Here is a 14,994-nt window from a genome sequence, read left to right as displayed (position 1 = left end):
AATTACAGAAATCACCTTATCCTTTGAATAAGGGAAATCATCTCGATCTTTATTCATCTCCTCTTTCCAAACTCTTCCCCACCCCACTACAAGTATCAGCATATCAACCACATATTATATAAAAGTGCTAGGGCCATCTCTGTTTTCAGATAATGTTTCAAACATCTAAATTTTCATTTGTGTATTTTATGAGCTGTAACAAAGACTTAACACATCTCTTCTACACTCTAGATATTTTATAGAAATTATATCATTATTTCCATCAGCACTTATCAGTGAATGCTGGTGATTATTTCAAACATATTACAATACTTGTTACAATATTTAATTCAAAAATATAAAAGGAAAAATGAAAAGAGGCAGACAGAGTGATTAGAAGTCAAAGTGGTCCTCCCAGGAGTTTATATCATGTTCGGTGTATTAAGCAGCCTACATAGACTGACCATCTATTTAAGATTTTCACCTGCTCAGTTCTGTTCATGGTATTCATTGGTGAACACAGATTTTCTTTGATAGCATTCAACCCCCCAAAGTGTCTTTGAGCCTTTTAAAAACTAAAGAGGCAATCATTTATGATTCAACGCAAGACCAATTGTCTCATTTTCTTCAAGATTTGTAGTAAGATTATTCAGTAGCCCATTTCTTTTGTTTAACAAGGATTATTTGAACAAATTGCTATGTTGCAATTATATAAACTGTAATACACAATGAGCTTTTTCTTCCCCTAAGGTGTAATAGTTTTAACATAGCTAGATGGTTCAATAGTTATTTTATTATGATAATCTGTGTATTTACTAGAAGTGGGCAGGGACAGTCCTCTCTACCAGTGTAGATTATAACTTATGTTAATTCATAAGTGGTCAAAGAGTGCCTCCATGGATCTCCAAGCAAAGATTTTGTTGAAAGCATTTGAAGAGAAGCAATAAGAATATGGAAGAAAATGAAAAATTAACATCCTTGAATAATGTCTTTTGCAGTTTTGCCCTCATTATATTCTCCCGCTTCAACACCCATGTAAACCTCACTAACGTGTCATTCTTCTTTTCTTACAAGAAAAGGGAAGGAACCACATGTACTAATTTTACCTGGCCGTTGTATCAAATTACCACAAACAAATTCAACAGCACAAATTTATTGTCTTACAGTCCTATAGAAGTCTTGGTGCTCACTGGACTAAAATCAGGGTGCTAGCAGGACTGCATTTCTTTGATAGATTCTGGGGCAGAATCCATTCCTTTGTCTTTTGTAACTCCTAAAAGCCATCCATGTTCTTTGACTTAGAGCCACCTTCCTCTATTCCCAGATCCAGCAATGCTGTGTTTTTCTGTGCCTCTCTTCCATAGTTCATCTCCTTCAAATGTAAAAGAACACTGGTGTAGGGGAGGGAACTGCTGTCTTTCATACAGTCCTATGAATATCCTTCAGTGGTGGTGCGTATTTGTTACTTACTTGTGGGTAAATCACATATGTTTACTTTTATCTCCTAAGAGACTTTTCAAATAGTGTTATGCAAGTCTTGCAGAACAAAAAGCTTTAAGACGGGGTGCTATTTGCTGAGTGGCACCAGAAACCTATGTAACCAGCTGTAATTCAGAATGCACATTAGCTACTTATTGAGACCTATCAACAGGTGAATTAGAGATCAGAATTATTTAGAGGAAGAAGCAGAAGAGAAGGGAAGTATAAACTGGCATGGCATTTTTGCATTGTAGGATTTCGAAGCACTGAAAAGTGGCATGCCATTGTAACTATGCCTTGAAGGTCTGAGCCAAAAGTGCCAGATCTCATTCCTACAGCTCAGTGAGAAAGAAGCTCATAGGGTTGCCAGGGTCTTTGGAGGTCATCTCTGTAGTGACTGCAATGGATACATGCTCAAGGTAAAATGATAGACACATAGATAAATGGGGGAGAGGCAATGCCAGAAGTTGACATTCTCTCCTTAAAGAAAGAGGTGCTTTGAATAAAGTCTTATCTCTACGAAAATGTATTTCTTCTAGCTGTATAATAAGGATGAAAACATTGTGATGTTTCTGAAGAGAAATGAAGAGGACATGAATTTCTGATGGAAGAAAATACTCTCAGTAGGAGACCTGACATAATGATTTCTCAGATTCTTACATAGATGGAGAGGCAACAACAGAAAAACATAGGATTGCTCTAACTTATTTTTGCTTCTTATAATCTTGTTAACTAACATGTGGTAGGTAGTACTTGTTTGCTAAAAAATTTGAAAGCTGTGGACAATCAATATTCACCATCTATTGAATACCTTCTATATAACTATGCAATAATTGTTTTAAAGTATTATTCCTATCCTCCTCAAAAGTGCTTCCACTTATTTTCTATTATCATCCAAAATTTACAGATGGGGCAGCTGATACACCTAAATACTAGAAGATGTACAAAAGGTCATTTGGCAAAGTCGAGATTTAAACCAAAATCTTTAAGACTTGAAATGCCCAACTCTTTATCTAAACTATGCTGCCTTCCCACAACCCTCCCAAAAAAAAACCAAAAAAAAAACCTCTCAAAAATATCCTAGATAGGGTAAGATATTTTTGCATAAAATAGCCAAGAAATAAATTGCAAGAAATAAGGAAAGCACAATAATTTTAGAATGCTCCCCCAAATTCAGTAAACTCTATTACATTAAAGACATAATGTACTCCCTAATTAATTACAGTAATACTTCAGTTTGTGATCATAGTTCATTCTGGAAATAAACTACTCGTATTGCAAGACACTGCTCGTTTCAAGTTAAAATGTATTATTAGGTTGGTGCAAAAGTAATAGCATACTGGCAAAAAACGCTATTACTTTTGCACCAACCTAATAGGAATGTGTGCTCATCTTGTGAAACACTCGCAAACCAAGTTACTTGCAACCCAAAGTTTTACTGTATATTCAGTTTTTAGGTTACAATTGCATAAGATTCATAAGGAACTAGGTGAGGGTACTATTGTTTGTACTGAGCTAAAGAGTGAATACAGAAGACAGACTTGACAATGAATGTGGCTACTCAGAAGTGGTAGAGCAAGAATGCACATAAGGTCCTGTCACTGAAAAATGCCACTATTCTGTTCCTCACTCTTCCCAAGATTTTCTGCTAACATATAAAAGTCCCAACCAATCAAGGAGAATTACAAGGTTTCTCCTGATAATATAATCCACCACCTTGAGAAAACATAGATATCTTACAAAAGAAAAAAATAACAGAAACAAAACAAAACAAAACCTAAAGAACTTTTTATTTGAAATTAATGTAATTTCTCCCTCTCAACACACTTTAAAAATCATTGAAATATAGTTTTGAATTCCCATTAGAGTTCACCGCTTGCCCTCAAACACTGATGTACAAGCAGCATGGTGTGCTGAAAAAGCATATGATGGAAGCTAGCTAGACCTGAGTTGACGATGGCCCTTGTGCATATGACTTGTATTTTCTTATTTCTGAGTTCCAGTTTTGGCCACTGTAAAACAGTGATAAATAGTACCAACCACATGAATTGTGGTGGAAATTAATAACAAAGTATGATTCTTAGCTCAGTGCCCATAAATGCACTTATTATTATTATTATTATTATTATTATTATTATTATTATTATTATTACTCTTCCTATTACTTATTCAAGGAGTTCCAAACTCCTTTACCAAGATTTAATGGCCCTTAATGTGCCCATTTTACTATTTTGCATTTATATGGGAGAACTAAGATGTAAATGCTGATGTGTTTGCTATGAAGTCTTTCCAGTAAATTTCCACTTGATATTGACTCACAACTGAATAAAAATAGTACTAAAACTTTGAATGACTCAATTGGTTATAATAGACTAACTTTTTCAAGCTGTTTAAAACTTGACTTTCTACATTAATTTGCAAATGCTCATTTCTTCAAAGCAAAGCTATGCTCTTCCATTAAACCAAGTGGATTCTGGGATGCCACTGAAAATGGCAGAGAACCAATGTGAGCTTCAGCATGTGAAACACTTCCTATGCCCACAATTGTCTGACACTAGGGAGTTATAGAGCTGATTCAGGCAGTTTCTTTTTTTTTTCTGGATATTAAAAAAGAAGAAGAAAAAATCAGAAATTTGCTAAAAACAGACATTGGTCTGGGATGTATATGACATTTACTATGTGTCAGAAGCCATCTATGGCATTTGAATCCTGAAGGATCAAGATGTAGACCACGCATGCCCACACAGCCTGGACTTTAAGGGTAAAATGTTGCACCAGCATAAAATATAAATAAAAGAAACTGTTAATGAGAGGTGTGAGCAGTATGCACAAGTAAAGAGCTGTTCCCTCCAGAGCCCATTGTGGCTTTGAGGTATGAGAGAGGCAGTCTGAAGACTTTAACTACTGGGAGTCCACAGTCCAAGAACCAAGTCCCTCAGATAAACCTTTAATCTTGAATGGGGAATGTTGACTCTATTTAAAAAAACAACAAAAACAAAACAAAAACGGCATTTACTTAAGGCCTTAATGCATTTCGTGGTATGCTCATTTCTATACCCTATGTAAATACCCATCCTCATGAAATGAGAGAGGGTGAGAAAATTGTACCCAATTACCAGTTAGGAAAACTAGGACATGAGATCAAGTACTTGTCTAAAGCAAGTTGACCAGTTTGTGGCCAAACCAGGCCTGGGACCTAGATGCCTTGGAGCCTATCCTCCTTTTTGTTTTGTTTTTCTCCTGCTATGTCATGCTTAACACCTTACTGTAGTATTGATATTGAGAGGGTGAAAAGAAACCTCATCTCTGTACCACGACTTAATAAGTCATTTACTGTCTAACTCCCACCCACTATGCAGCCCCATATGTGCTCCCACAACCTGAACTGCTTGCTCTGCCCCAATAGTCACACACTGTTCCCTCTGCCTGGAAGGGCTTCCCGTCCCTTAATGACCTGGGTAACATCTGATCTTTCTCTGTAAAACCTACATCTATTTATTGGCTATCTATGACTACCATGCTCTATACGAGACAGTGGACTTGCAATTGCTAGCAAGTGGACATTTTCCTTACTAAAGGATTAATTTAACAGACCAGCAATGATTTCAAGCAATAAGTCTTATGATAGGGGGTGATTATTGTGGCTGTGGGAGCACAGAAGAAACCCTTGACACAGTCTAGGAAAGTGGTGATCAAATTGAGTATACAAACATCTTCCAGGGAAATGTATGAAAATATGTATTTCTGGATCTCTATTCATCCAGCAAAGCCTGTACAAGACCAAGAGTAAGAAAGTCTATCACATTTCAAACACTGAAAAATCAAGTTAACTCTGCCTTAAAATAAGGAAAAAGATGATGTTGAAAAAATAGGCAGGGCCCAGGTACAGCTAAGGATGGACTTCTCCACATATGCCCAAGGCATTTTGCTCACTCACTTATATTGCTCTTCTTTTATTTCACTATAATGTTTAGAGGTCTGTCCCCCACTAGACTGGAAGTTTCTTGCTTTCAGGAAACCTGTCCTTTTCAGATCCCCAGCCCCATTAACTAGGAACATAGTGCCCAACACACAGAATAAGTGTTTAGTAAATAGTAAAAGGAAATAATGAATGAAAAAACAAATGTTTCTTAATATCATCAGTAATGCAGGCTAGTCAGGAATATTTAGATATACCCCAATCTTCTTCATTCTGGGCACTTATAAGCATTAGTTTCTTTGCTTTTATAGTCACACTTATGTCATGTTATGTGGGACTCTCTGATGAGGCAGAACACATCCTGATGAGAACGTCATTAATAGTTCTTATAGCTCTGCCAAGAGTACTCCAGAATATTTCTCTTCATTCTTTTCAGCATTTGTTACCAAAAGCTAAGTGAACTTTATATAGAATCTGAGTGACCATGTAAGTTTTGATGCTACACATCACAGTGTCTATACTATTGGTAATGACCCCATAGGCTTTAAGAGTCAGAGTTGTCACACTGCCAAGGAGGCACTTCCAAATGTTGCATGACAGGCTCCTTGCCCTCGGGCCTCAGGCTGAAAGTTCCTTCCTCAGTGATGACCTCGTTGCACACCTGATTCAGGGGCACATCCTTCTTCCCCCAGCTTAGTTGTCTAGCATTGAAACCAGTCGATTCCTTTCTAATTGCCCCATATTTTGTGATTGTGTGTGTGTTTGTGTGTAGCTAGTTCACATTTTATGTACCACCCCAGACCATCAGTTTCATGATGAAAGTATGACTATTTGCTTGCCACTAACTGCCTATTTCCTAATATAGTATCTTGGACATAGAAGATGCTAAATATTTTTGGAAGCCTGAATGAGTCTGAATTGCACAGGGCCTCGCACATAGTAGGTCTTCCAAAACTCTTTAAGTAAAACTGTATACATACAAATATGTAGATTGATAGATGATTGATAATAGATAGATGACTGGTAGGTACATAGATAGATAGCTATAATGATAAAATACAAAGAGCCTAATAAACAAGTCAAAATAAGTCAGACAGAAAAAGTTGAGAACCATCTGACTTCACTGATATGTGGGATATAAAACTGAAAGAAACAAAGGAACAAGACAAACGAACAAAGAAACAAAAATTGATACACGTAGACAACAGTTTAGTCATTACCAGAGGGTAAAGGGAGAGGTGAGTGGTAGATGAGGGTAAACGGGGTCAAATATATGGTGATAGAAGGAGAACTGACTCTGAATGGTGAACACACAATGTGATATATACATGATGCATTATAGAACTGCACACTTGAAACTTATGTAACTTTATTAACCATTGTCACCCCAATTAACTTTGATTAAAACAAACAAACAAGTCAATTGAGTAAACAAAAGTTCTACCAATTGAGAATTCCTAATTTCAATTGAACTCACTGGCTGAACTACATTTTTCTTTTCTTTTCTTTTTTATGTTTTTTTTATTGGGGAACAGTGTGTTTTTCCAGGACCCATCAGCTCCAAGTCAAGTGGTTGTTTCAATCTAGTTGTGGAGAGTGTGGGGATCGAACTGGCAACCTTGGTGTTATAAGCACAGTGCTCTAACTAGCTGAGCTAACTGGCCGCCTTTACATTTTTTGTTTTTTAATTGGGTTACTTACATGCATTATATAAAGGAACCTCTATGGATATAGGACAATGACTACTTATTCAATAAAACCTTAAAACCCCATTTAAAAATGCTAGATATCATACTCCTAATGTTCATATCTGCTTATTTTTCACAGAAAAATCACTTTTCTGACTTTAAGATGAGGATTTGCAAATTGATGTAGAAACTAAATCTTTTGGAATTAAAAAATAATAATAATTCCTCCTAAGGTGCTGATTATTTATTTGATGTGGGGTCAGAACCAGACAACTCACATGTATTGATTTATATCTACATTTTTTTAATCTCTTAAAAAAATGAACAGAAGTTGGGTCCTGCATGTCCCAACAGGGAATTTTTTAACAGAGTCCAAAAATAAGCTGTAGAAATACATTTTACTCTGGTATGGAATTGCTAGCTGTGGATTTAAAAGCACCACAAAGAGCAAAAACCATACTGAGCACCTTAAGTGGTGATTTGATGTGTTTTCCTTTTTGTTTACAGAGGTAGGCATACTGCAGATTTTATTAGAAGACTTTCTACTGCAGGTAAGAGAAAATCCAACTTGCAGAGATTTAAATGATACAGGGATGAATTATCTCAAATAACAAGGTATTTAGAGGCAAGGAGAGCTCTGGGAATGGAATTTCAGGGCTCTTCCTCTGCAGCTGCCTCATCTTCAGGCTGGAGTAGGGGTGGTTGCACAGCTCTAGACATCATGTTCAGACGCAACAATGTCGGGAGGTGGGGGTGGGGGAAGAAAGCCTGCTTCATCCTATGATTCTTTTCAAGAAAGAAAAATCCTTCCTCAGAATCACACACATGCAGGTTTCCTCTAATTGGCCAATTGTGTCACTTGTTTACGCCTGCTCACTTCTAATGGCAATGAAAATGGACCATGGTCATTTGCTGAGACCAGCAATTCTCAAGACCTATTTTTGGTCTCAAGACTTATTTCCAATCTTAAGAATCCTGAAGAGACTTTTGGATGGCAAGACCTGCTTTTGTATCTGTCAATATTCACTGTATTAGAAATTAAAACAGAAAAATTTAAAAGAATCCACAGAACACATTCTATTAGCTGTCCAAGTGGTGATATCATCACACATTGTGTAGCCTCTGAAAAACTCCATTCTACACATGTAAGAGAAGAACAATGACAAAGATAAATAATATCTATTACGAAAATAAAGATAAATTTGACCTTGTGGTTTCCCTAAAAGGGTTCCAGAACCAAAATGACCCTGGGACCAAACAGTACCACTGGCTTAGGTGAATTAGGAGGGGTCATCAAGGATTAGAGATGGAAAACACTCTTCCAGGGGCACATGACTTAATGGAGAAGCATGGATGCTGGAATAAAATCAGAATTCTGTTAGGAAGGTGGAAGTAAGTCAAAATGGGTGTTGGGTAGGCAGCCAACGCTGTCAGTTACATACATGTCAATCTCTGGAAGCCAAGCAAGCTATGCATATCAAAAATAACTGCTGTTTAATGAGTGTGTATGTGGGGAGGGGGATACACACACATTCAGTTTAAAAGGCAATTATTTCCATGAGTTATATACCTCTAGAACAATCCTTATCTCTAGGATAATTACCTAAATTTGATTGCTCTAAATAAGTGAAAACAATAGAGCTATTCTTTAGGGACTGAAAGGATACTAGGGATAAGTAAAATTGTCCCATTGATGATAATTATATCTAGTGCTGCTTTGGTTTTTTTTGTTTGTTTTGGGGAGGGTGTGTATGTGCGCACATGTGCGTGCGCGTTCCTGTTACCCTCTATTCTGGTGTTTCTCTGTATCACCTGCCTCATAATACTAGCCAATATTATGTGTCACTTGGGACGGCTTTTAAAGCACTCTCCATAATAATACTAGGGGATACTAATTACTGAGCATGTATTAGTTTAAGTTGTAAGGCATCATGTTGACAAATGGAACACATTAGCTTTCAGACTTGGAAAAGATGAAGTAGTTAGGCATTACACCCACTCTGTGGATGAGAAAAATAAATTCATAGGGATACAAAGTCTGTAGCTAGAATTTCTAGCTCTTGCATTATAATTTTTTTCTTATGTATGCTATCCCTTTGAACCCACAGATCTTAACAACCAAGGCTCCAGCACAGCTGGTCTGGCTTTACAAAATGACTCATCTTATAATATTAGACAAAGAATCAACTGGTGCACTATAAATAAATTGGGGTATGGTGGGGCTGCAGGAAACCTCTTTAAGGAGGAGCCATTCTCAAGTCTCCCACTTCCAGGATTAGGCCTGGGTTTGGAGCACATTAGGTACAGAAACCAAGGAAGGCTTGAACTCTTTGTCCTAAGCCATGTGTCCAAGAGTGACTGGGTCAGAACAGCCCAAGGACATGGCACTGACCTTTCTGGGAAACTAACACCATTTAGACTATTGCGGGGGCCTGGGAGATGGAGGGAGAATGTATTTGTCTTTGTGTGTCCGGATTATCATCCAATATATGATTGGTGATTTTTATCTTAAATGAAAGTTACTCATTAAAGTAGCCTTTTTAACGGGGTGACCATAAAGAAGACACTATACTTCTCTAAGCCTCAGATTCCTTATAGGTAAAACTGAGCTGATCATAGCCTATACTTTGAGGTTTGGTTTTCAAGATGCATGGTGTAGCAGAGAATAATGCCCTCCCCAAAGGCATCCACATCCTAATCCTTAGAACCTGTGAATATGTTACTTTGTATGGCAAAAGGGACTTTTCTCATATGACTAAGTTAAGAGTCTGGAGATGCAAGGGTTATCCTGGATTATGCAGGTAAACTCAATGTCATCACAAGGGTCCATATAAGGGGGTCAAGAAGGTCAAAAGCAGAAGCAGGAGATGTGATGACAGAAGCAAGAGCTTCCAGCAATTTGAGGAAAACACTGCAAGCCACAGAATGCATCCAGAGAAGAAAAGAAAGCAGATTCTCTGCTGAATCTTCCAGAAGGAGTGCAGCTCTGCTGATGACTTGATTTTAGCCTCAGGAGGCTCACTTCAGACCTCCAACCTCCAGAACTGTAAGATACATTAATGTTGTTGTAGGGCACCAAGTTTGTGGTAGTTGGTTACAACAGCAATAGGAAACAATACACTTAGGAACACTGTGTCAATGCTAAAGCTGTTCTAGATTTCTGCATTCAAAACATGCCCAGATACTCATATTCTACTGGCTATAAGACAATGATAATTTTTTTTGTTTTAATATTTCTATTCAATAAAGTTGAATAGATGCAAACAGTCTCCACTGTTTCTGGTTCCAATATGCATGAATTTCAGCTACCACAGTTGAAATAACACCAGTACCCCAGTGACATGGTTCGAGTTTCAATGACCATGGTATTGGTGTAAGTACACAAAGTAAAAACTCTGCTGCTGCTAGCTCTCCAGTCCACAAATTAATATGCAAATAACAGATGCACATCATGATTAATGACCAATCCCATCATTTTATTCAAAGTCTGTGGGTGATCGGTCACTGTGCTATCATGTATTCAGTTCATCCACAGACAGCAAAGAATATCGTTGTGTGGCTTCTCTGTCTTTCAGTAATGAACCCAAGTGACATTTAACAAAAACGGATAACCTAAACAGGGAATTGGTCAGCAAAGATAAAAACTGCAGCAAAGAAACAGAAAGTGACAAAACTGAAAGTGAAATTCAAATGTAAATAGATTTATAAAGAGCTGACATGGATATGCTAACAGTGATGCTGTTTGAGACACTCTCCATCTGCAGCCACAGAAAATGAGTGAAGATGATGTGAACCAATCAATATAAAAAAAATTCACATTAAAGCAACTCTCCAAGACATTTCACGACATTGAAAACACAAAGGATAAAATGGAATGCTGACCCAATCTTAGAAAGGAGTATGACAATTCCCCAAGGTCCAGAAAAGATGCTCCCTTTATATTTTGTCATGCAACTAGAAGAAAGCAAGCACTATTAAAGTTACTCTTGATAAGATTTTTTTTTACAAATAAGGCACTCTAATTCTCAATGTTTCCAATATGACTAAATATTAGTTTTATTATATATATTTTACTTCCCTAGGAGAGTTTTTCATGCTTTCACACCAAAAAAATAAACAAAAAAATTAAAGCTTGTAGAACTACATACAGTATTTTTTCTGACGAATTATTAAGATCTCTTTTCCCAGTTTCATCTTGTGTGTTTGCTTTGACTGTTCTGCTGTGCTATGCAAGCAAGGATTGTGTGCACAATACCCATAGTGAAAGGACTGTTTCACATGTGCCACAGGATGCCCTCAGGGCCTTGTGACACAAGCATCTCCTGAGTTATGATGCCCATTTTAAAGGCAGGGAGATGAAGACAAAGGAGGTTAAAAATATGCCCAAAGTAACACCTGGTGAGTGACAGAGCTGGGATTTGAACCAGTCTGTGTAAGCTCTGACACTCCTGGGATATTAATTATGTACCGGCTTTGACTTGCTGCTCAAGTTAAATGAGCAGTCGGGCTGTGATGATCTCATCACAACAGCTTTACAAAATAGGAAGTATGTCAATCTCCATACCTCAGAAAAAAGTAATTGAGGTTAGGAAATTAAGGTGAACTTGTCCAAGGTCTCACAGTAAATGATGGGGACTGACTTCAGGTAGAGCCCAGGTGTAGCAACTGTAGTGACCCAATATATTTAGTTGAATGAACATGTTCAGTGATTGGACCTTTAACTTCTATTCTACATGTTCTTTTGCAGTATGTGGTAAATACTTTCCCACATCTTTGGCAAAGTCTACTTATTTCAGAACTAAACTCTCTCCCTTCCTGATGAAAGGAGATGTTAACTGATTGGTAACTGAACTAGGTAATAATGTTTGACGACTACTTATCGTGCTCTTCTTTAGGGTAGCATATTTATATTGTGAAATGGACCTGCAATGACTTCAGGAAAAAAAAATTCTGGGATTTCATTACAAGAGATATTTTGGAGTCAGTGTGTTTTGCCATCTACTTCAAATCACATCACAAATTTAATTCAGTGAATACTAATTTGGGATGAACGGTGCACAAAGCATTGGTTCTGTTGTCTCCATAAAGGCTGAGTCTACTTAGCTTTTAGAACAGGCACGCCACAGTTACATTTCAGGACCTACCAGCTAGGGAATGGCCCCAGCCCAGATCCTAACTCCTACAGGCAGCCTCTCAACCACGGTAATTTCAAGAGAATCCCCTCCTTTGCAGCCTACACAACTCCTTTTGCTTTGGACTTAACGTTAAGCTTTCCTTGTTTTATCTCTTATACTGTTTTCTTTGATACACAGCAAGGTGTCTTCCAGCATAATGGAAGTCAAACTGGTTTCAATGACCCAGATATGAGCAAATTTACTCATCTACCTACTCCTCTGTAGGACAAGGGAACCCTAAAGGACTTCCCCAGCCCTCAGTCATCAGTTCTTGATGATTTCTTTCATTGTTCTTCCATCAGAGCTTTGGCATTTGGCTGAAACAGTAGTATTTCCTTCCTTCTTAGCCATCTGATTCAGCGTATAAAACCACAAATTATCCCTGTTAGCTGTAATTTACATTTGACTACATATATCAGAAGAAAAAAAAGAAAAAAGAAAGAACAGTAGCTCAAATAAAGTAATAGTTTATTTGATTTCCAGTTAATAAGAAGTTTGATGATAACCAGTCTAGGGCTGGTGTTTTGGCTCCAGATACCATCAAGGACCCAGAATTTTGTTCAAGATTTGTACTTTTCTCTTCACAGACCATAACCTTTGTCTGCTTTCTCATAAGATGACTTTTTGGAGCTCCAGCTACCACTCCTGTTCCTCAGGCTGAAGAGAGTATGGAGGGCAAAGGACAAAAAGGTACATACTTGATAAGTCAGGCCTTTGGAAATCCCTAGTGAATTCTTTGTGGAGCCCACTGTCCAGGACAATGTAGTATGACCATTCTTAACTCAAGAGGAAGGCTGAGAACATACTGTTTATATCTGGGAACACTGCTCCCTCAAAACAAAAACAAAAACAAAAAACACCACTGTGTTCAATTAAGAAGAGAAGAATGCATATGAAATACTAGATACACAGTTAACAGTCTCTGGCTTAAATCCCTTCTGACAGGCTTTTTTCTCTGCACTTTCCTTCAATTAAACCATTACGCTATTTCCCCTCTAGATATAGGTTTCATGACCAATGAGTCAGACTCGTTGGTTTCAACATTTAACTCTTCTACTTATTAGCACGGCAACCTTAGGGAACTTACATTATATCTCTTGGACTGTTTCCTCATATATATAAAGGGAATGATGTGGTAGTGCCTGCCTGTGGTAGGTTAGAGGTCAAAGATCTTTGACAGTCCTTCCATTCAGAGACAGGGTCTATTTTCCCTCCTTCTGAATATGAGTTGGTTTATGACTGCTTCAAACAATGGAACACATTATAAATGGCACTCTGCCAGTTCCAGGACTAGCCTCCAAGAGAGTTGGCACCTTCTGCCTTGGGACTTGGGGCCCCAAGTGACCATGTAAGAAGCCCTACTATCCTAACAGAGAGACCATATGGAGAAACCTTGAGACTATATGGAGGAAGAGAGGGGCCAAGCTGAGCTAAGCCTTTCAGGCGTCCCTGCCAAGGCACCACACATGTGAGTAAATCTGTCTTAGATTCTCCAGACTGGCCCAGCTACCAGCCAGATAGCATCAAGATACTCTAGTCCACTCCACAAGGATCTAAAGAACCAACCAGGCAAACTGCCCAAGTTTTTCATCAACAAATCGTGAGATGTTTTAAAATAGATGATGGGTTAAACTACAAAGCTATAGGCTACTTTGATACACAGCAATAGATACTTAAGATTCTACCTCATATGTTTGTTGTGAGGATTAAATGTAATAATGAAGGTAAGATTCTTAACTTATGGTCTGACATATGGTAACTACTCAACGATATTTAGCTTATATATTACCTTCCAAGATAATATATATCATCCCATCCACCTGCTTGTGGGAAGAGACTCCCTATTCAATTCAGGTCTTTAACATGCACTCACCATGCCAGAACTAAGTCTTCCAGTTAGATGTTAAGCTAATGTTTTACTTTGATTCAGCCATTTCATTACACTTTCACTTTTTGTGTGATAATTTCTTGTCTTTCTCAGATTTCAAGCTCTTCAAATTGGGTTTGTATTTCATATGCCTTTTATTAAAGGCTATATATATATATATATATATATATATATATATATCATAGTAAAATAAATGTGATCTCTAGAGTCAGACAAATCTAGCTTTGTATACCAGATAGCCAATTAATGAGAGAATGGGTGCATGTTATAATTTGAATTTCCACAGCAGCCAACCCTAAGTCAGACATTGGAGTGCTGGTAGCTTATTTAAGAAGCAAAGAAAACATTGGTAGGATGATAGAGAAGATGAGAATGGGAATGAAACTAGCAAAGTGTGTTATCAAACCAATCACTGCTGAAAGCAAAAGTTAACCCTACTTGAAGAACTCTAGGAGCCACCATGGAATACATACACACTTATCCTAGCAAGGAGCTGGAGTATGTATACACTAGCTCAAATTATCATCAAATGATAATAGACACTAAAGCCCTGACACTTCTGGCTTGCCATGTAGACAGGCAAAGCCAGCTTCAGTGGCCAGAGAAAGCACTCAGCACCATGATTCCAGGTGCTGTAAATTGTAAATGAGCTGGCACTGGAGTAACAAAGGAAAGATAATGGAATGGGGTACCAATAGCATCTGCTAGAGCAGGGGTCAGCAAACTTTTGAGACGGAAGAGCCACCAGGGGTTGGCAAACTGCAGCTCATGAGCCACATGTGGCTCTTTGGGTACGTACATGTGGCTCTGAAGTAAAATTGAAAATGAAAATAAAACTATCATAGTTTCATTTATAATATTACTTTA

General features: G+C 37.7%; 1 protein-coding gene across 2 annotated transcripts in view; it reads right to left on the bottom strand.

Annotated features, from left to right (window-relative positions):
• CNTNAP5 (contactin associated protein family member 5) overlaps nt 1-14,994 on the bottom strand; it is a 464,696-nt gene that overhangs the window by 43,582 nt on the left and 406,120 nt on the right. The window lies entirely within an intron of this gene.

This window comes from Hipposideros armiger, unplaced genomic scaffold (genome assembly GCF_001890085.2).
Source record: "Hipposideros armiger isolate ML-2016 unplaced genomic scaffold, ASM189008v1 scaffold_665, whole genome shotgun sequence".
Taxonomy (NCBI): domain Eukaryota; kingdom Metazoa; phylum Chordata; class Mammalia; order Chiroptera; family Hipposideridae; genus Hipposideros; species Hipposideros armiger.
Note: the sequence above shows the minus strand (reverse complement) of the source record. Positions and strands in the feature narration are given on the sequence as shown.